The sequence below is a fragment of the Tubulanus polymorphus genome, chromosome 3 (genome assembly GCF_964204645.1).
Source record: "Tubulanus polymorphus chromosome 3, tnTubPoly1.2, whole genome shotgun sequence".
Lineage (NCBI taxonomy): Eukaryota > Metazoa > Nemertea > Palaeonemertea > Tubulaniformes > Tubulanidae > Tubulanus > Tubulanus polymorphus.
The window spans coordinates 25,651,722-25,672,317 of NC_134027.1; the positions used below are offsets into that span (position 1 = coordinate 25,651,722).

General features: G+C 42.1%; 1 protein-coding gene across 8 annotated transcripts in view; it reads left to right on the forward strand.

The window, feature by feature from the left end:
- The window catches only part of LOC141901324 (plasma membrane calcium-transporting ATPase 2-like), a 106,207-nt gene that overhangs the window by 25,783 nt on the left and 59,828 nt on the right, over positions 1-20,596 (forward strand). For all 8 annotated transcript variants that reach the window (XM_074788490.1, XM_074788496.1, XM_074788494.1 and 5 more), the window contains one exon: positions 2,964-3,011. The gene's annotated coding sequence lies outside the window, so the exon portion shown is untranslated. The remainder of the gene's footprint in view (positions 1-2,963; positions 3,012-20,596) is intronic.

Below are 20,596 nucleotides of genomic sequence, written 5' to 3' on the forward strand. Positions count from 1 at the left end.
TTGAGAATATTTGAGATTGTGTCTGAAATAAGATGGTGTTGTTGAAATAATGGCTCATGTATTGAGCTGGTATGTGTGTGCCGCATGGCATGTGTGCGGTTTGCTGGATGGTGTGTGTGCTGGATGGTATGTGTGTGCTGTGTGCTGGGTGGTATGTGCGCCGTGTGCCGGTTGGTATGCGTGTTGGATGTGTGTGTGCTGGGTGGTGGATGGTGTGTATGCCGTGTGCCGGATTGTGTGTGCCGTGAGCTGGATGGCGTGTATGCTATGTGCCGGATGGCGTGTATGCCGTGTGCCGGATGGTGTGTGCTGTGTGCTGGGTGGTATGTGCGCCGTGTGGCGGTTGGTATGCGTGTTGGATGTGTGTGTGCTGGGTGGTGGATGGTGTGTGCCGGATGGTGTGTATGCTGTGTGCCGGATGGTGTGTGTGCTGTGTGCTGGATGGTGTGTGCTGTGTGCCGGATGGTGTGTATGCTGTGTGCTGGATGGTGTGTGCTGTGTGCCGGATGGTGTGTATGCTGTGTGCCTGAGTGTGCTGGATGGTACATGCACTGAATGGTACATGTACCAGATGGTTCATAGTTTGGTTCATGGTTCGTAGTGGTACTGGGTCGAGAATTAAAATGAGCTTGCATCCGTCCGCATTCGAATGCTTAATGACAGCTATCTGGGGAACTGTGACTCGAATAATATTATTCTGATTAATTAGTTTCGAGGCTAAAGGCAGATTTCTCTTCTTTATTTATATCAAAATTTCAGACTGTGTTGATTGGTGTTGACAAGTGATGTGATTAATACATACATAGTCAGAATGTGATGAATATAACATCATTAGAATCATCGTCGTGTCTGTAGCAATCAGCATCAATGATTGCCTGCCTGTGTGCCTCCTGTATAGTGCCATCACTGACCATAGCTGACCCTTACTGAACAAAGCTGATCACCACTGACCACTGGCTACTGCTATTGACATCACTGACCACTGGCTACTGCTGTTGACCAGTTTAGTAATTTCTCAGTATACGTGACTGTACATACCGTATGCATATAAATCCCTAAGAGTAGCTGCAGCTGCTGCGTGACATGACTTAAATCAGCTTATTTATTGGGAGGACCTGATCAGGAAGGTCCTGCCTCCCTGACACTGACTGTGGAGGTCCTGCCTCCCTGACACTGACCGTGGAGGTCCTGCCTCCCTGACACTGACCGTGGAGGTCCTGCCTCCCTGACACTGTTCAGGGAGGTCTTGCCTCCCTGATCAGCGTCAGGGAGGTCCTGCCTCCCTGACACTGACCGTGGAGGTCCTGTCTCCCTGACACTGATCAGGGAGGTCTTGCCTTCCTGATCAGCGTCAGGGAGGTCCTGCCTCCCTGACACTGATAGTGGAGGTCCTGCCTCCCTGACACTGATCAGGGAGTTCTTGCCTCCCTGACGCTGATCAGGGAGTTCTTGCCTCCCTGACGCTGACCGTGGAGGTCCTGCCTCCCTGACACTGACCGTGGAGGTCCTGCCTCCCTGACACTGACCGTGGAGGTCCTGCCTCCCTGACACTGACCGTGGAGGTCCTGCCTCCCTGACACTGATCAGGGAGGTCCTGCCTGACCTTATCTGAGAAATATTCGATATGAAATAATCTTATATTTCGTGATGAAGACAATATTCCAGTTTTTCTATTATATTGACTCATTTTGTTAATAGCAACTCATTCTAACAATTTATGTGAAATCGACGTAGCCCCTTCAGGGCACTGTTTATTGTCTCTGTTTTACTATAACCCGGGGGCGACGTATATTTCGTCGAAAGTTTGTCAATCATTTCCATGGTTTCTGATTGTGATTATAGTCGTGAGCTTCGAGGTTAAGTATTCGTGAGGTTTGTATAAAAGTAAATCATTTTATTACACGGATACTGGGTTCACTTAGAGTTCACTTAAATCACGACTGTGCTGCTTAGTATCGCCTTGGATCTTTAAGACTGATTGGCTCTAGGTCTATGATGGTCTCGGACTGGTCTTAAGTCTAAGCCCTGACAGTTCCCACATTGTGAGTTTAATTTTACTAAGTTGCTCTTTTGCTTACTTCCATTGTTAGTTGACTGGTCTGAATCCTGAATCCCTATTGATCTTTCTTATAAACTATTTATGAAGAACCGTTAGGATTGAATTTTTAATGTTGGTTTGTGAGTGGATTTTCAATGATATTTCCGATCGTTAAGAGCATAGATGATATAAACCGGCGCTGATCCCAAGGACAATGCGAGTTTTCTTAAGAGAATTCCATTTAGATATTTCAAATTCTGCACGCGCACGCGTTAAGACATCAACCCCGAGGAGAGAAGAATTGAATTCTGTATGCGGTTGTAAGCGATGATGGATATCTTGGTTTCAGGCGTTGTTTAAATGCCACCACTTCCGTACGTGTATAGAGTGTATATGAATCATTGAAGCGTGTTGTCTCTCCTCGGAACGGAGCGTAGCGCCAAACGGCTACAGCTCTGTAAATACGAATATGATATGAATGTATCGATGCGGGTTTCGCGTTACCGGGAAATATTCTTTACCGAAGTAATATGATATTCTACGATCTGTTGGAAAAGAACGCGATACGACGAAATGAAACCGTTCAATCAAAACACTAGCGACACCTGGTGGTTGCTCACTTGCCAATAGTGGAATCCTCTTGCCATGGTCGATTTCCTACTGCACGCTAGCGCACCTGGTGGATCCTCACATGCCGCAGGTGGAATCCTCAATTGCGGCATATTTGATATTTTACTGCACACTAGTGACACCTGGTGGATACTCAGTTTGGCTATTAGTAAATAAGATCTGATGAGTTTATACCAATATTTGACGGTGATGAGAGACATTTTGACATTCTGTATAGCTAAGCTCTTCAGACTAAGCAAACTCTCGTGATTTGTGCTCCTGTTAATAAAGCTTTATTTATTTTCCTCTTTTTCAGATCAAGGGACTATAAACATTGACATCTAGATTGGCCTATATGTATATCGTAAGTATATATTATTAACTATTTTTTCCATTGTGGTTCTCAGTCCTTTTCAATCGCTATTAGAAAATATTGGAAATGAATCAGAAATAAGTTGACACTGTGATAAAACTTCACAATAAATCATCATTCATTCTTTCATTAGTTGACACTATTGACCCCAGGCTTGCAGCAAGTCTGAAAAGTGCTTATTTTCGGAAAGTTTTTAGAAAGGCGCCGATAAGTTAGAAGCTTATTTTCCCGCTTAACTACTGTACCCTGTTTCACAGTTGTGAGTTAGGATTTGAGTTAACTCATTGAAAATGAACTAATTTTAACTCACAGTTAACTATAACTCATGACTGTGGAACTGGATACTGAAAGTCATGACTTACGACTCTATGTCATGGCAGGAATTTTCGACCGACAAATTTTATTGCAGTCTTTACGTCTTATGTGTAATTTGATTGCAAACGCATTTTCCTATTTCATGACTTGTACAATTTTACCTCGAAGCGCGGACAAAATTCTGGACGGAATCAAATTTATCGACGAAAGTTTTCCGAAAAAATTTCGAGCGATTCGAAATTCAGCGCGGCGGATCATGCGATCGTCGGTAAAAATTGAATTGTAAACCGCGTCGTTCGTCGTCGCCGGCGACTGATCGAAAATCGATGGATTATCAATTTGGACGTTGATGCGCTCACCGCGAGCACGAGACAGGACACGCCACCGAGCGCGATGCCCAACACGCTCGTGTTGTTTCTAGCGAAACATCGGGCGATTAACCGCCTGTTGTCAAATCCCGCGAGGATCTCGTATCTCACCACTCATTTAATTTATGATATAATATGATTTATTTTTCATTTTTTATATCGAATTTTCACTGAATTAATGAATAAACGATAAACATTAAAATATGATGATATTAGGACGAAGAACTGCTTTGATGCAACAGTTACCTTGTGTACAAGAAAGCAGCCATAAAGAAGAAAGATGATATAATGAAACAAATAGTACAATATTGAATAGAAAAGGCAATAAGAGTTAGAGATGATTGAAGAAATTCCACCTCATTGTGTTGAATAATGGGCAGACCGCTTTAGTGCATCTGCACCACAGTGCGGTGTATTGTGAGTAACTAATATTCAACTACGTTTTTGACCGGTGCTGCCATCTTTCAATAGAGATAAAAGCTTATTACTAATAACATCAATACACCATGATGCGGTGTACTAGCAATAGTAAATCATCGATTAATACACCGCAGTGATTTTCATATAAGATTTTGAACTTTGTTTCTGAAGATATTAGTCGTTCATCGAAAGTTTGTTCTAAATTTTCAGTATTGACATAAGTTTTTTTATAGAAACTTTGCACAGAGAGATAAAATGAGAGAAAAAAATTGCATCGCACACTATCATTTTAGATCAAGTGCAATGATAGGTTTAATGGTGATAGAAAAGTTTCTGTATGTCTGCTAAGCAGCTCCGGATGAGAGGAAAAAAATCGCGTTGGTATTTGACTTAAGGAACTGACCGTTGTAAAAAATGATAACGTATTCATAGGCCGATAACATTTATTTAGATGGAGTACAGGATGAGAGGTTTGTGGCGAGGGGTTGAGGGGCATATTTATCAAACTCGTATGACATTTCTTAGATGAGATTTGCGTATTGCATAAGATGTATGGATATACAGCGCGATACATTGTCTATTCCCCGGCCGATGATTTTACGGACGCCGGAATGACTGATGTATGTTCGACTTCGCGATATGAAACTGACCGATTTCCCATATGGGAGCTCGGTGACTGATTTCCAATACGGGGGAAGATAGTGTCTGATTAGAGGCGACTAGCGCGGGGGAAAAGTGATTTCGTTGTGACTGATTCTCCAGAGTGGGCGAAAGACATCATTGCATAATGCATCATCGCGTGCATGCAGGGTCGCGACGACTCCTTGATTCCTTAAAAACTCATTCTCAGCTGAAAATGCTTTCAGAGGTGTTTGAAACTCCGTTGATTTCAGCAAAATACCTATAACACCTGATATGAAAGCTACTTTAAATTTGAAGCTTTTTCCTTTAAAATCCCTCATTCCCAAATGAAATTTATGTCGGAAACATATAGAAATTCTGGCTGAAAATGAATTCAGGGTTGATTTCGAACCTAGACTCAGATTGAGCCTATTTCCGATTACTCTATCAGTTATGGATGTTCGTAGGTAGTGCAGTTATAAAATCTAAAGCACCACGCTTTTGATACTAAAACAACAAGTTGAAATTAATCACAGAGATTCTGATAGAAATAAATGTTTTCACTCCGGGTTTGAACGCTGAGACAGATGGAGACTCCTTTATATGAGGCAGTTCATCCCAAAGCTGGAGCTGAATAATAAAGTGACCCCCTTTCCTTCTAGTAGGTTCAGTTTTGAACGTAGAACTTTACAACTGGCTCCTGATTCATAGATTCTTATGTTCCAGCCTAGAATTTTCAAGGCAATCAGTTCTTCAACTCGAGTTCAATATTTTTGTGCCAGCGTTTTTTCGCGTCCGAAGACAATAGGGACTGGTGGCAAAAGGGTTAAAACCAAATACTGTAATTTCAATCAGTTTAACTCGTGATGTGTGGCTTTTCATTAGTTTTATTGCGAGGGATTTGACGCCACGCGTTTGTTGGTAATTTGCGTAACGCGGTAGCGCCGGTTAACAGCGGCGAGGATTTAGTGACTAGATGGCGCCCGCGAGGTCATCAATCTCAATAAATACTCATTGTCGTTGACATCGGTAAAACACATCAGAATCCGTCGCCGCTGCGAGGATCGAACGTGGGAGGGGGAAATTAACTGACAACGATTTGAAAATAATCCCTACACGTGGTTTATAAATTAGTCTTGTCTATTTGTATACGGAAACTGCTGCTGCTGCGTGGGTTTGTTTGTTATATATTATTTTTATGTGGTACAAACATAGGGCAGACAGACAAAGGGCAGACAGCGGAAAGATCATGGACGGGCAGACGGATAAATAGATAGAAGACAGGACAGACGATCTGGCAGAGGACAAACGGATGGACAGAGAAGGACAGACTGAGATGCACAAACTGACAGGCGGACAAAAGAGGACATATTGGCAGACTGATGGACTGGCGCTAAACTGCAAATGATTCAGTAAAATTAGGAATAGTTACTGATGAGAATCAATCCGGTTTGCTTTGTGGAACTGGGCCGTGTACCTTGCAGTATCTGAGAAGGAAGGCACTTTGTAACGTCAGTGGCTAATGGGTCTCCAACCTTCAATCAACCAAACACTAAAAGTTTGTATCGATGACAGACATAATGTCGTTAATCTCTCTCTCTCTCTGTGATGGTTTGTGGTATCTACAGCTCGCAGAGCAGCGCTATCTGATGATGATATTAATGATGGGTGCGGTTCCCTCCTTGGTATAGTTATTTACAATGAAACCATCATGTGACGTTAACCGGCGATTTACAATCATTTATCACACGATGAATTACAGGTAATACCAACACGAGGAACATTACACGTAATACCAACACGAGGAACATTACACGTAATACCAACATGAGCATTATACGTAATACCAACACGAGGAACATTACACGTAATACCAACACAAGGAACATTTCAGGTAATACCAACATGAGGAGCATTATACGTAATACCAACACGAGAAACATTACACGTAATACCAACATGACGAACATTACATGTAATACCAACATGAGGAACATTACACGTAATACCAACACGAGGAACATTTCAGGTAATACCAACAAGAGGAGCATTACACGTAATACCAACATGAGGAACATTACACGTAATACCAACATGAGGAACATTACACGTAATACCAACATGAGGAGCATTATACGTAATACCAACATGACGAACATTACATGTAATACCAACATGACGAACATTACACGTAATATCAACATGAGGAGCATTACACATAATACCAACAAGAGGAACATTACACGTAATACCAACACGAGGAATATTACTCGTAATACCAACACGAGGAGCATTACACGTAATACCAACACGAGGAGCATTACACGTAATACCAACATGAGGAACATTAGACTGTGAGAAAATATTACTGCAGAAAAATGGATATACAATCTTCTCATCCTCAAGTTTGTCAGTAGAGGGCGCTGATTGAGTACGGCTCATCAGATTGCCAGGCACGTACATATACATATATATTTATATATATATATTTGTCATATCGTTTACCAGTGGTGGCCATCTTTGATTGCACGCGTATTACACGCTCGACATGAAATGCCAGCCCTGGCATGTGATTAACGGTGTGTGATTGTTGAATCGAGCGTGGCTATGATTGATGTGCGTTCGTATGAAGAATTTTGTCTAAGATTCAGATCAATGAAGTGTTGCTGACTGTGAATTAGTAATCGACATTCATCTTACTGTCCGGCAACTAGAACATTGACACCAGTGACAGCAGTGAGACTGGGTTGAGCATGTTTTGTCTGCGTCTAAGACATTTAGACTAATCTTCAATCATCAGTAAATAACAAAAGGTCATGTGTTTAAAGAATACACTTTTTTTCGTAAAAATTCTTTATTCATTTACCAAAAAAATTCCCTTATCTCAACCCATCCTCAATATTCCTCCTCTAACCCCAAGCGGGATTTGAACCTGGGCCTCTCGCTTGTCAGCTTATTATCCTAACCACTTGGCCAATCGGTCGTGGTGAATGATGTGAGTAAAAATGTTGGTGTTGAATCAGACCAGTAGTCTTTCGTGACCACTCAGGTGTGGTCATTGGTGACCAGTCAGATATGGTGGCTGGTTGTCAATAATACACTAACATTGACCCGATCATTCTCTTATTACCTGACAATTCTTAATTGCAAACATTGGGCAATTTTCCAACCACAAAAGACGTCTACTATATAAGGCAAACTTAGACATGATTCAAGGAACCATTTCTTAGAGAGAAAATAGTACAACACTGTCTCATGAGTATTTGCACTGGTCTAAGAATGGCGTTAGGACCTCTTTCAGTAATATCATATGGAGTTAACCCTTTTACTTGTGGTTGGGTCCGCAGAGCTGCCAACCGTTACTGATACTCAGTATTTTGTTACTATTTTGTCCCAAAAAGTATTAATGTGATATATATTTGATGCTTTGAAAGATGTTACTGAGGGTCATGAGGTACTGATAATTTGAACATTTCTTTTATATCTCAATGAAATGTTACTGAAAAAGATTCAGCTTGTTACTGATAGCAGTTTGCAGAATTTGGCAGCAATAGGTCGGGGTGATTTTAAAGCGCGTGGGTGGAGACATGACTTAAAACCTAAACACCAGATCGGGAAATGGTAAATTATTCCGTAGCATGAATACCCACAACCTCGAGTACGTGGAATGCTATCATTCGCTTTTAATGCACTGACCATTAATTTCAAGCGTTGGGCTTTAAAGGTGTTAGCTCAACTCTAAACCCATTTATTGATTGAAGCTTTAGTAACGTCGGCTTGTTAAAGCTTCCACTTCATGCGAACAGACGTTGGTATTAGTCACCTTAAACTCGCATTTATATGTCTGTACGCGTGTAACCTTCACCCCTTATTGATGACGACAGTCGCCTGGTGGTTTGAAACTGGTTTATTTATGTTCCGTCATCGCTCTACCTCTCAGTCTGTTCGTTATGAAAAAACAACGGACTCATCCGCCCGCCAACATCGTCGTCGTAAATCTAATCGAAGAAATTTTGTTATGCATTAAATTGCATTACGGGAATTTTTGCGCGAATAAATTAACCGCCTGTGGCGAGCGGGTGGATGAGTGCGGTGTTTTTGTTAATATCGTCTTGTCGAAGAAGTAGAGATAGATGCTGTCATAGTCGCTGCCGATCAGCTATGTATTTATTATCGTGACGTGATAGCGCGGATTTTCGCAATATATTACCTCAGGACGGCTGCTGGTTAACCTTCTCAAGGAGGGCTGCATGTTAACCTTCTCAAGGAGGGCTGCATGTTAACCTTCTCAAGGAAGGCTGCAGGTTAACCTTCTCAAGGAAGGCTGCAGGTTAACCTTCTCAAGGAAGGCTGCATGTTAACCTTCTCAAGGAAGGCTGCATGTTAACCTTCTCTAGGAAGGCTGTAGGTTAAACTTCTCAAGGAAGGCTGCATGTTAACCTTCTCAAGGAAGGCTGTAGGTTAAACTTCTCAAGGAAGGCTGCAGGTTAACCTTCTCAAGGAAGGCTGCATGCTAACCTCAAGGAAGGCTGTAGGTTAAACTTCTCACGGTAGGTGGCAGGTTAACCTCAAGGAAGGCTGTAGGTTAACCTTCTCAAGGAAGGCTATGGGTTAACTTTCTCACGGAAGGCTGCAGGTTAACCTTCTCAAGGAAGGCTGCAGGTTAACTTTCTCACGGAAGGCTGCAGGTTAAACTTCATAAGGAAAGGTGCAGATTAACCTTCCAAAGGAAAGATGCTGGTTAACAACCTTCTTAAAGAATGGTACACGTAAACCTCAAAGGAAGGTGCTGGTAAACTTTCCCATGGAAAGGTGCGGGTAAACCTGTAAATTTGACTTCACACTACTGCATATGCCTGTCTATGAAGTTTTCAGGTAATCCTTTTCCAGGAATGTTGCAAGTAAACCTTATCTAAGAACGCTGAAGGTAAACCTCTTCAAAGGCTATCAGGTCAACCTACTCAAGCCAAACCAAAAAACCATATCGATTAAGGCAGCTGGCAAGGTTGGCTGCTGGCAAACCTTGTCTAGGTAAAGTGCAGTGAAACCTTTATATAGGTGGCAGGTACACTTGATTACAGTGGGTTTTGAATTAAGTATAATCGGTATTCGTGGATCTCTGGTGAGATTATACAGATTACGACGCTATCGGTTTATATTGAACAGGATTCTGAGAATCTCGATCTGAGAATTATCAATTGTCTAAGGATTAGACTGTGTGGAATCTGAGATGGATCTTTACGAATGAATATAGGATGTGGCAGTCTACCAGCATGCGCAATTTAGTAGTCAGGATTCGTCTTAGTCCTGAATATCCTAATGAAGGCCTGTTTGAAGTTATGTTGACTGACTGACTGAGGGATTGACTGATTGTGACTGACTGACTGAGGGACTGACTGACTGACTGATTGGCTGACTGATTCTGACTGACTGTGACTGACTGGCTGACTGAGGGACTGACTGACTGACTGACTTACTGAGGGACTGACTGATTGTGACTGACTGACTGATTCGCTGACTGATTCTGACTGACTGTGACTGACTGGCTGACTGACTGACTGAGGGACTGACTGATTGTGACTGTATGACTGACTGAGGGACTGACTGACTGACTGAGGGACTGACTGACTGGCTGACTGACTGAGGGACTGACTGACTGACAGACTGACTGAGGGACTGACTGTGACTGAGTCTTGTAACTGGGTCCGAGCAGATCCGATTAACTACTCAATATGCAGGTGAATACAGTTTCCATAGTAACGATCATTCGTACGCCTGCTGTGTATGAGTGAAGTTGTCGCTGGCGCTGCTGCGTTCACTGTCTCCCATACCTTCAGTAATCCTCGCGACTGACAGCACATTGCTGTACATCTACACCACAGATGAGTCGTGGACACTTATACAAATATTACCTGTCATCGACCGACAAGTTTTTGTCTCTCAGTCGCGGAACCAGATGCCGCTACGAGGACGTGATTCCGGTTTAGTTTGATCTGAGCCTGGTTTCATAAAAACTGAACTCGAATGAAACTAGATCGATTTTAGAAATTCACCTTTTCTCGTAAAACGTAGCCTTGGTTTGAACTCAAGAGAAAAACTGGTTGCAGTCCGTGTTATTGATTATCAGCTGTATCAAATGATGAAGTCAGTTCTGATATTGCATTTTTTTTTCTTGAATGATTGAAATCGTCGTAATAATTTCTAATGTATATTATGATCGCTTGTTGTTTGGTTGAGTTGTTCAGGTGCCTGGGATACTGCGGGTTACTGTAACGTTATTTGTGATATAGCTGTGGGCCCTAGCAGCAGCAGCAGCAGCAGGAGAGCAGCTTCTCGCATCCTGACGATGACAACCTGTAATTACGACTGAACATATTACGCGGTTAATTTAGATGAAAGGCTTTGTGTAAATTGAAAATTTAAGTGGATCATCGCTGAAAAATGCATTACAGATAGAATAGAACTGGATACACATGTGATGATAATAGCTCTTAACTCTGCTCAACTACTACAGGGTGCCCACTGACCTGGAAAACCTGCAAAACTAAAGGAATTAGAAAAATCTAGAAAAAAACATGGAGAACTTTGAGAATTTCACAAATTTTACCAAAAAAAATCTGGAAAACTGAATTTGTGAATTTGGCCAAAAGTTTTTTTATCGACGTATGACTCATAAAGATTGTACGTGAAAAAGTGGCCACCGCGGGCGATGAGTGAGCCCTGGTGTAGGGTTCCCTTACACAACTGAAACTGCCCCCCTTCAGGAAAAAAATTGACTGAATGAATGAATGAATTTTATTGTTACATGATTACAAAATCATAGAATGAAATTACAATATGCATATACCATACTTACATACATACATATTAATATATATGTAGATGTAACAATGTAAAGTGAGAGGAATAAGGAGAAGCTTATACGGGTTCTTATCCACATACACACTCACACACCACGTACGCACCACATACACATCACATACGAGCTATATACGCACCACATACACACCACGTACGCACCACGTACGCACCACATACACACCACATATGAGCTATATAGGCACCACATACACACCACATATACACCACATACACACCACATATACGCCACATACGCACCACATATACACCGCATACGCACCACATACACACCACATACGCACCACACACACCACATACGCACCACATACACACCACATACGCACCATATACACACCACATACGCACCACATACACACCACATACGCACCACATACACACCACATACACACCACATACGCACCACATACGCACCACATACACACCACATACGCACCACATACACACCACATACGCACCACATACGCACCACATACACACCACATACGTACCACATACGCACCACATACACACCACATACGCACCACATACACACCACATACACACCACATACACACCACATACGTACCACATAGACACTGACGAATTTGTTGACAAATGTATTCAGGAAACCTTTCAGAACTTGATTTCTACTATCACTATCAGTATTTGAATCGCTGGATTTATCTGATGACAATTTTTCAAATACAGAAAAAACTTGATTATAGTGACCTAAAGCCTAGCGCACATCGACACTGCGATTGGAGATAGTTGCTACCGAACGATTACCCCGCGCACATCGAAATCTAGTTACAACCGGTCAGTTGCAGCAACTGCATGGCGCGTGTCGATCGTCGAAATCCAGAGCGCGCACATCGACGGATATGACTGCGATTGAGTACAAGCAGTTGCTCAAAAGTAGAACATGGGCAACTGGCTGGAACTGGAGATAGATGGACGCTTACCAATCGTAAGCTCGCTCACATCGACACATTCAAGCAACTGATCGTATCCAGCCAGTTCCTCTCATGCGCCGAAAACTGCCTTGCAACTAGTTGTCTCCAATCGCACTGTCGATGTGCGCTAGGCTTAAGGTTTTCCCGAAATTCGTCACTAGCTGCAGTTCTGTACGAACTACCGCGTGTAATTTGTTCATGCGGCGCATAGTCAGCGTGCGTCCGATATTGTGACTGATGGTTTATGCCGGGCGTATCGTAATAATGCGGCTTGAAGAGTCAAAACAGCTCCAGTTCCCTTGTTCATCGGATTGGGCGGGACGAAATTTTTTTAAAACTTATTTCATCGATAATTAGGCCGCGCGGACCTTTTTCGCCGCGACTCGCGCTAGTTTCTGAATAATAGATGACCTGGGGGTATTTTTGAATTGATTTTTGACACTCGGGGAGCGAATTACGAAAGTGTACATAACGAGCTGTTGACATCTTTTTAGCGACGATAAGTAACTAGAAATTCACGTTCAATTGACGCAGCAGTTATTCAACTGCGTTCAGGGTTTACATTTCAGTTTGTTTTCAATTAACGAACTGCAAATATTTAATGCGCAACTGTGGAACTGGATCCAGCGTCAAATTAAACCAACACAACTGTAGAACTGGATATAGAGCCAAATTAAACCCACACAACTGTGGAACTGGGTCCAGAGTCAAATTAAACCCACACAACTGTGCAACTGGGTCCAGAGTCAAATTAAACCCACACAACTGTGGAACTGGATCCAGAGTCAAATTAAACCCACACAACTGTGGAACTGGATCCAGAGTCAAATTAAACCCACACAACTGTGGAACTGGGTCCAGCGTCAAATTAAACCCACACAACTGTGGAACTGGATTCAGAGTCAAATTAAACCCGCACAACTGTGGAACTGGATCCAGAGTCAAATTAAACCCACACAACTGTGCAATTGGGTCCAGAGTCAAAGTAAACCCACGCAACTGTGCAACTGGATCCAGAGTCAAATTTTACCCACCTGTGCAACTGGATCCAGAGTCAAATTTTACCCACCTGTGGAACTGGATCCTGAGTTAAACCCGCAAATGTGTGGAATAAATCCAGAGTCAAATCTTCCGTGGAACTGTGGAACTAGGTTTAGAGTAAAATCTTCAACTGTGGAACTGGGTTTGAGTGAGTCAAGTCTACAACTGTGGAACTGGGTTTGAGTGAGTCGAGTCAAGTCTACAACTGTGGAACTGGGTTTGAGTGAGTCAAGTCTACAACTGTGGAACTGGGTTTGAGTGAGTCAAGTCTACAACTGTGGAACTGGGTTTGAGTGAGTCGAGTCAAGTCTACAACTGTGGAACTGGGTTTGAGTGAGTCAAGTCTACAATTGCGGAACTACCCGCTGGTTGGTTGTGGTTGCTATTTTTAGACGATGTTTAGTTTATTAATATATAACCGAGCCCCGGATTCTCCGCGGGCCCCGGATATACAATACGGGGCTATTTCATTCACATACGAATTAATCTTTTTGTGCGATTCGTTCGTTACGAATCTATATTTAGCGTCGGTATACGTTTAACGTTGAACTCCCGCCGGTGACGGTGCATGCGTCTCCCTGGAACCCCTCGAAGGCTCGAAGCTCTTCGTGTTAATAGTAACCGCTATCGTTTTCATTAGTAGATTTCCCGGGAATTATCGTCACTTATCACGCGTCATCAGCGTCGTCAGCGGTAAAAATATCTGCCTAAAAGCTACTCATCATTGGATGTATACTCTTTACAGTACTCCCCCCATACTCCCCGTACTCCCCCCTACTCCCCGTACTCCCCCATACTCCCCTTACTGCTAAAACTATTGCAAATTGTACTGATTACTCGTAATACAGGCTGCACTCTTTTCCCTTCATGTGTTTTCAGGCTTCGTTTCTTGGTTTGCTCCCCTGCCCCATTACATTGCTCTGTCTTAAACTGCTACTGGTCCCCATTCCCCCATTCCCTGATCTCTCATTCCACTGGTGCCCATCCCCTCGTCCCCTGCTGCTCCCCATCCCCTCGTCCCCCTGCTACTCCCCATCCCCTCGCCCCCCTGCTACTCCCCATCCCCTCGTCCCCCTGCTACTCCCCATCCCCTCGACCCCCTGCTACTCCCCATCCCTCCTCCCCTGCTACTCCCTATCCCATTGTCCCCCTGCTACTCCCCATCCCACAATCCCCCTGCTACTCCCCATCCCCTCGCCCCCTGCTGCTCCCCATCCCCTCGTCCTCTGCTACTGCTCTCCATTCCCTGTTTCCCCATCATGAAATTGATGATATAACGATCGGTTAAAAAAAAAACAACGACCGTTTTTTCCGAGCGACGCTTTGAAATAAATTGAAGCGTAGACGGCTGCTTTTGATGATCTAATCATCTAATAGGAATTTTCAATTTGTTGAGAGATATTTATAATGATTTGATCTGATGATGGGGTTTTATCTCTCTCAGTCGAGTCACAAGTAGTAGTACTCGTTAATTGAAGCTGACTCAATTATTTTCAGCGATTAGCTACTGAACTTTGCAACTATATCGAAGTCAAATTTAGCCCGGGCGAATCATTGGTGCCAGGTCCGTATCTAATTGGGATGACGCGACCCATATTTTGCCCGCCCAAAAATGGACCGGGCCCATGCCATAATTAAGCATCGGTCACAATGCATGTGAACGCTGACTGGTTCCAGAAGTGACTGACGTGGATCCTACAGTCAATTTAAACCCATACAACTGTGAGACTGGATCCCACAGTCAATTTAAACCCACACAACTGTGAGACTGGATCCCACAGTCAATTTAAACCCACACAACTGTGAGACTGGATCCCTCAGTCAATTTAAACCCATACAACTGTGAGACTGGATCCCACAGTCAATTTAAACCCATACAACTGTGAGACTGGATCCTACAGTCAATTTAAACCCACACAACTGTGAGACTGGATCCTACAGTCAATTTAAACCCACACAACTGTGAGACTGGATCCCACAGTCAATTTAAACCCACACAACTGTGAGACTGGATCCCACAGTCAATTTAAACCCACACAACTGTGAGACTGGATTCTGAATCCAATAAACTGGCACAGATGCGGAACTGGGTCCATAGCAAAATAAAACCCATAAAACTGTCGAACTGGATCCAGAGTCAAATTGAACCCACACAACTTACAGGTTTGAACCCCTACCTATGGCTGACATTTATCTATTTGCGTTTCAAATGTTAAAATACTGCACCTCTATTCAGAAAGTGAAGAAAAATTAATTAAATGCAATATAACGTTTTTGGCATTCATTGAATTTTACGGCGAACTTGTTTTTCAAAGAGCCGTTGAATTTTATTCTCATTATATGCGTTGATATTTCCCACATTTATCACTATTTGACGTCAGAGGTTTTTAAAAGTTCACTTGTGACATTATTATCGTTTCCCACATTCGTGGTATTTACAGCAGATATCATTTCAAAGGTTACTTCAACTGTTTTTAGATTTGAAAACAATCTTCAAATCTGACTATGCTATGAAATTTAATCTCGAAATTTTCAGAATTATAGCTTTGTGAAACGATATTGATAACAACTGTGTTATGTCAACCAGTGTAAAATCACTATAGTGGTTACTCTACTTTTACTTTTACTGTTATAAACAATAATGCATCCTCTTTATGAACTTTTTTTTATAACTGATAGTTCTATATACAACGAACTTCAGGAGACCAGAAAATCTGTTATAACCGATAGTTCACTGTTATATCCAGTATGAAATTACAGTGGAACCTCGTTACAACGAACTTCAGGAGACCAGAAAATCTGTTCGTTATAACCGATAGTTCACTGTTATATCCAGTATGAAATTACAGTGGAACCTCGTTACAACGAACTTCAGGAGATCAGAAAATCTGTTCGTTATAACCGATAGTTCACTGTTATATCCAGTATGAAATTACAGTGAAACCTCGTTACAACGAACTTCAGGAGATCAGAAAATCTGTTCGTTATAACTGATAGTTCACTGTTATATCCAGTATGAAATTACAGTGGAACCTCGTTACAACGAATTTCAGGAGACCAGAAAATCTGTTCGTTATAACCGATAGTTCACTGTTATATCCAGTAAGAAATTACAGTGGAACCTCGTTACAACGAACTTCAGGAGACCAGAAAATCTGTTCGTTATAACTGATAGTTCACTGTTATATCCGGTATGAAATTACAGTGGAACCTCGTTACAACGAACTTTAGGAGATCAGAAAATCTGTTATAACCGATAGTTCACTGTGACTGTTATATCCAGTATAGAATTATTAAAATGTTCCTATTTGGGACAAAATTTTAGATTTGCTTTAACCGATAAATCCAAGGTTGTTATAACGAGGTTCCGCACTGTTATGAAATCGTTCCACTCTATCCACTCCATCCACTCTGACTCAACGTCTTCGAATCAATCATTCGTGTAACAGATGTAAGGAAATATTTTCCATTGTTGAATTCATGTAAAGTTGCGCGAATTACTATTTTTCAATTTCAACGACATTCAATTTCGATTTTTCCTGTGTTTTTTCGCTGAATTGTAATGCGTAATTGCCTCGAGCATCTGCGCGATACTTCATTACAAACCCTATTCCCAGGGTCCACCGCGTAACCTACCCCTAAATATAACCTTCGTTATAAACCTATACGAAACTGAATTGAATAGGGTGTCGATTGTCTATCGAAGATGATAACGATAAACTAACGATGATGATGATGATGATGATGATGAGAATGATGAAAGGGAATTTAGATTTCAGTAGCGAGGCGAGGTGTCTCCACTGGTTCTGATCAGTATTCGCACAGTGTGTATGTGCGTGTGTGTGTCTATTGTAGCAATCGGTACTGATCTAACAGCGCTGCTGTATACAGTACTATACACGCACCATCCGTACAACGCTGCTGCTGCTGCTGCTGCAAATAAGCTGAACGCTGCGAACTGTTTGAGAGACCGATGATGCAGTAGCGGTATTAGATAGCCCTCCCGTACTGACGGTATTAGACAGCCCTCCCGTACTGACGGTATTAGACAGCCCTCCCGTACCGACGGACGCCGCTGGATTTAATATCAATTCTCGCGTCTAAAATCGGAATGAAATTATTACTAATCGTGTGACTAATTATGACAACAACAACGGCGGCGGCGAGTTGAACGAGAGCAGGAGTATAGCAGTGTGTCGAGTTTACGGGATAGCTGCAGTGAGTTGTTGAGAACGTTGTTAGATTTTTAATGAGACCGTTGTTTAATCAGTGATACTGATATATACGTACGTATACAGTGATACTCGCACAGGAATAACTCATTCTCACGTTTATCAGTGATTCATTCTCGTTGGAATATTCTATCAGCTGAGGTAAGCAGGGCTGGTCAATGGTCAGGGTACAATTCCACAGTTGTGTGGGTTTAATTTTACTGTGTAGGATCCAGTTCCACAGTTGTGTAGGTTTAAATTGACTGTGGGATCCAGTTCCACAGTTGTGTGGGTTTAAATTGACTGTGTGGATCCAGTTCCACAGTTGTGTTGGTTTAAATTGACTGTGTGGGATCCAGTTCCACAGTTGTGTGGGTTTAAATTGACTGTGTGGATCCAGTTCCACAGTTGTGTGGGTTTAAATTGATTGATTCTGGACCCAGTTCCACAGTTGTGTTGGTTTAATTTGACTGTGTGGGATCCAGTTCCGGTTCTGTGGGTTTAAATTGATTGATTCTGGACCCAGTTCCGCGGTTGTGTGGGTTTAATTTGTCACTGGATCTCGTTCCCGGTTTGATTTGAGTCTGGTCCAGTTCCTCAGTTGTGTGGGTTTAAGTTGATTTCTGAATACAGTTCCACGGTTGGGGTAAAGTTGACTCTGAATACAGTTCTACAGTTGCCTGGGTTTAGTGACAGCGCTGCGCTGTTCATTCAATTCAATTCAATTCAGTTCTTCGTTCATCATCGTAAAGTCATTGATTGTCCATAAAACATTGAATATAAGATAAGGAAATGATGAATGAAATTCATGATTAGATATGTTAACATCATTTACTGATCTATTTTTGGACTCGATGACACGTTCGGCCCGGGAACTGTGACTGAAATTCAGTAATCTAGTGGCAGATAGTGATCTACGTACATGAGATAAAAGGGCTACTACATAAATCAGATATATCTAAACCTATACAGTGGAAACTATGTAAATGAGGGTTTTACGCTGAAAATATCCCACATTCGGATAAAAAGACAAGTCCGAAAAGCTTCCTTTTGTTGATGAGTAGTTTTTGATGTCTTTCAGCTGTACTGTAATTTAGGGCAGACGGATTCTAACGAGGGATTTAACTAATTGGATTCGCTGAATTTGTAATTTCCAACACGAGCTGGATTTCAATCAGTTCTCTTCTATCGATGCTGGCTCTGTTATGGTTAACGCGATCATGATTTTAGAAATGAGTTATGTACAGGGTAGATAGTTGGCCAGCCAGCTGGGTCAACTTTTAAGCTCGGCTGAAATGAGGTATCGATTTTTCTAGCCTTTTAAGCTGTGTACGTACGTAGAGGGTCGACGGGTTTATTTTTAGCTCTATAAATTAGCCCGTGTGCGTCGAAGGACAATCGGTTCGGTTATTATAAAAAACATCGCGCTCTCGAATGGCGGCGATGACGTCTTTTGGAATCGCTGATCTATTTTCAACTGTTTTTAATTCTATAAATAGTCGCGCGTCGTAAAATAGAATACTAACGCGCGCGCGCGGGATTGCGGCTGATGGCTGCTATTTTCACCGCATATGTAATATTTTTAACCCAATTTGTTTGATTAAATGGAATGATATAGAATCAACGTCCGTACGAACGCACGAACAAGTTGTATACATCACATGCGATGGAAATAGGTCCCTCGTGACGATTTCGTTCTAAATTTAGATCTGAATTGATGCGCCGATTTTATTTATAAACGCGTAATAATCGGGCGTCGTGGTTTTATGATTAATCATCACGACGAGGAAGTAGTTATTATAAACGCACCTCGGTCGAAAAGTGTAATAACGAGTTTCTGATTTCGAGTCGTATGAAGGTAGGCTGCGGGTAAGTCGTCGTCATCGTCATCGTATGTTTGCGTCGCGTTGGTTTTCGACGGGTCTCGGTTCGTTATGAACCGGTATGCAAACGTTTTTTGACGCCGTCAAAACCGTCGCAATAATGTTACAATGAATTCCGGTTTTTTTAGCGGACCAGCGGTTAACGGCTTGAAAAAAACGATTCAAATTTATCATAAGTTGAATGCTAGGTTAAGGATGGGGTTGACTGGTTGCTAAGAATGGTTGCTATTATTTATTCTTCCTGGAAATCAAATACTAGGTATATGTTAGATACCGGGCCTGCTGAATATCATCAGTGTAGGTAATTATATGCGAAAAAATATTCGTTTTAGGAATCAGAGTCTCGAGACCAGGAATTTCTATTTTTTTAGGGGGGGGGGGGTATTTTCGCCATTTACGTGTAACTAATTTCAAAGCCGTTATGACGATCTGTTTCGTTTTGGAAAGATTCGAAAAATGTCGTGTACTCGGAAATCAGGGAAAAGTCGGTGATTTTTCTTTTCTTTAAAAACGTCATGGAATAGTCGGGGAATTTTGTGAAAAAGCTAGAAATCGGGGAAAAATCAGGGAAATTTGTTGAGATTTATGTATTTGAGTGCGTTGTATTATTAACAGATCAAGTCAGGGAAAAACGACGCGCATGTCAGGGAATGCGGAAAAAGCAAAGTTCAGATGAGCCAAAATTCGCTAGTTCGGATGAGCCAAAATTCGCTAGTTTAGATGAGCAAAAATTCGCTAGTTTAGATGAGCCAAAATTCGCTAGTTCGGATGAGCCAAAATTCGCTAGTTCGGATGAGCCAAAATTCACCAGTTCAGATGAGCCAAAATTCGCTAGTTTAGATGAGCCAAAATTCGCTATTTCGGATGAGCACATACCGCGCGCGTAGTGCTATCATTATTCAT